The sequence below is a fragment of the Wyeomyia smithii genome, chromosome 3 (assembly GCF_029784165.1).
Source record: "Wyeomyia smithii strain HCP4-BCI-WySm-NY-G18 chromosome 3, ASM2978416v1, whole genome shotgun sequence".
NCBI lineage: Eukaryota > Metazoa > Arthropoda > Insecta > Diptera > Culicidae > Wyeomyia > Wyeomyia smithii.
In genome coordinates, this window is record NC_073696.1 from 168,472,369 (window position 1) to 168,475,801 (window position 3,433).

The following is a 3,433-nucleotide window of genomic DNA, read 5'->3' on the forward strand; positions in this document are numbered from 1 at the left end:
AATTCCATCGGAAACTAACCGATTTATTAGCATTTGAAATTTTTCTCACTTTTTTCAGTTTTAGATTTTCATTTCACATCCCTATGTAGCCGAACTTCCTGAGAGAAGTATTCTAATTCAAAATTAAATCTTCATTAATTCATTTGTTGTCCTTATAAGGACAATTGTTCAATTTATCATAGGATGTAGTGTTTATCTTACATCTCTGTGTTAACTTGATAGTGAGGACTAAGGCGCACGGTCAACACAATGAGAAAGGTGTTTTCACATTGAAAACTAGACACGGCTTTACTGGAGGAAGTGTAGGCAAATGCATCTACCGCTAATACCACCGCTATCATACGAAAGCGCGTCGTTCCATGTGGAGAATATCAACAACGAAAAATGACGCGCGTCTAAGCATAACCCGAACTGTTTCGCCGTGCTGCTCCCATTTACCTTTACATCAGCCTCAGGGAAGAACCGGCTGCATCTGCATCTACCGTTGAGGCTGTCACTATACTGCTATTGGTACCAAAAGCTATTAACTCTTCAAATAAGTGTTTTATTTGTTCTCAAAAGAACAATTTTTTAATTCAAAATCGGATTTACGCAATCGCATCTCTGTAATATTACCGACAATAATATTCTTCTGAACAAAATGATACAACTTCCCCATTAGGCCTCTGCCATAATAGATGCGAAAAGCGACGCGAACCGATTCGCTCGGCTGTAGGTTAATGTCCAGCCATCAGTGGAGCTGTACATTAACCTACAGCCGAGCGAATCGGTTCGCGCCGCTTTTCGCGTCTACTATGGCAGAGGCCTTAGAGAAAGTTGCTGGCTGATGTATTCACTTCATGCAAGCCTGCTGCTGATGCTTCCCGCTACCACACTGAAACAGCATTTTAGTGCAGGGAGTGTCGTTGCATCAGCTGACCCTGCTACTATCGATGCTGATATACCCGCTGTAACAGCTACGCTATGCATAGCCATGGCACAGTTGTGGCCGCTATACGCTGGCCCAACTGCTGAGCAACTGCAACGCTATCCGTAGCCACGCCACAGTTATGGCCGCTAAACGCTGCCATTGGTTTCCGCTGTACCTGCTTTTGCTTGCCCAGCTGCTATCGATGCGATGCTGAGATCCGCAGAAACTGCTACGCTTATCCACAGCCATGCCACAGTTGTGGCCGCTATCCGCTATCAATGGTACCCATTGCTCTGCTCCCGCTGCTGCTAAGGGAAGACTGTTGTTGTCGCTGTTCAGTACTATTATGAGCGGCTTCGACTAAAACAGGCTCTTATATAGGGATGAAAATAGGAATGAATTATTTTACGTACGTGGTGGAATGATATAGCTCATGGCTCAGAGCGATCATTTGATAAGCTCCACCCCTTTTTTTAGTTTCTAAAGTTTTTCCTCAGTTTCGTAGCACGGATGCACAAAAATGATTTCTTGTCGAGCCGGACCGATAGCACTCTCATTGAAACAACAAAACAACATGTTTTGTGTCGTGTTGTGCAGCTTGGTTGAAGAAAATGTTCCCGTCCCCGTGTCGCATGTAAGCAGATTATTGCGCTCAGTAGACAGTAGATAGTGTATCCAGCGAATAAACACCGATGGTGCTCTCACACACGCAACGGTTTTAACCCGTATCTTATTGCGGTTTGTAACATCAAGCGATTTCGTTTGCTCGCTGTTGCGTGTTGCATCATGTTGCAACTTGGCAGCTGGGGGACGACGAAATTCTGTTTATGCTGATTGATTGAATCGACTTCATATTAGCTCTGCATAGTCGAGCTAACTGCTTTTGTGAATGCGTACTAACAGGGCAATTTATTATTCAATGTCGGTTATGCTGATCGCAGCCTTTGCGCTGCCCCTACAGTGGGGGATTTACTAAATAAAGTGAAAGTAAAAATTAGACAACTACAACAGAATTTGATTGCATCCCGTACAGAATGTCTGCTTGTGTTGATGCCAGAAAATTATTAACCTTCAATTATTTTTTATTTGCCTTCAAAAAAGCATTTTGCTGTTCAAAATCGGTTGCTTATTACAACCTTTGAGCTGCCCTAACATTGGGGGAATTAAGATACCCGGACAACATGCACTGTAGAAGCTATTTCACATTCAGTAAATTAGACGGGTGCGACAAATTTAAATTGCTAGGATGCAACACAGAATGCTTGCTTGCGTTGATAAAAATTATTAACTTTCAATGACTTGTTTATTTGCCTTCAAAAAGGCATTTTGATTTCCGAAACTGGATTTCCTGATGGCAATCATCATGCTGCCCCAACACGGGGGGAATAATGGCTGTCTGGCGACACACGCTGAGAAAAACCGCGCTGCTCCTGAGACGTGGTGACCAACCACAGGGCTAGTGCTGCTGCTGAGGAAGGACGACTGCTGTTGTCGCTGTCTGATGCTACGCTATGCATAGCCATGCCACAGTTGTGGCCGCTATACACTGGCCTAACTGCTGAGCAACTGCAACACTATCCGTAGCCATGCCACAGTTGTGGCCGCCATTGGTATCCACTGTACCTGCATCTGCTGGCCCTGCTGCTATCGATGGTGAGATCCGCTGGAACTGCTACGCCTATCCACAGCCATGCCACAGTTGTGGCCGCTTTCCACTATCGATGGTACCCACTGCTCGCTCCCGCTGCTGCTAAGGGAGGACTGCTGTCGTCGCTGTTCAGAACTATTATGAGCGGCTCCGGCTGAAACAGGCTCTTATATAGGCCAAAAAGCATGTTTTTAATTGCAAGGTATATGATTCTGTCGACCGTGCTTGAGAAGCAAGCATATAACGACCAATCAGGGGTCGAATTTTTCGTTTTGACAAGGCTTGACTATTTTCAATAGTACAATAGTGTGAATAATAAAATTACAATTATCTTATTTTGGGAAGAATCTTAGAAGATTTTCCAATCTATTGCTGCAAGAACGAAGGAAATCCATTGAATACTAACCGATTTATTAGCATTTGAAATTGGACATATTTTTCACTTTTTTCGGTTTTAGATTTTCATTTCACATCCCTATGTAGCCGAACTTCCTGAGAGAAGTATTCTACTTCAAAAATCACATGACTAGACTACATCAGCTCTGAGAAGCGATTCGATCGTTGCGTTTGTCTCTCCATAGGCCGGTAGTTAGGGGAAGAAAGGATAGCAACAGGAGAAAATCATGTCGCCCGGACAGCAGCAGAGGTGTGGTGCGGTGAGAGGGAATGTGTGGGGGAAGGAACTACTTCGGCAGCGGTTGAGTTTAAGCGAGAGTAGGAGAGCATACACTGTCATTTTCTTTCTTTTTCTGACAAAAAATCATATTCATGAGTCAAATGAATAAGGATATAACAAGTTCTGATCCCTCTGTGTAACAGAGACGAATAACTTCATATACCGAGTTGTGCACATTGAGAACCACGTATTGTGGTGT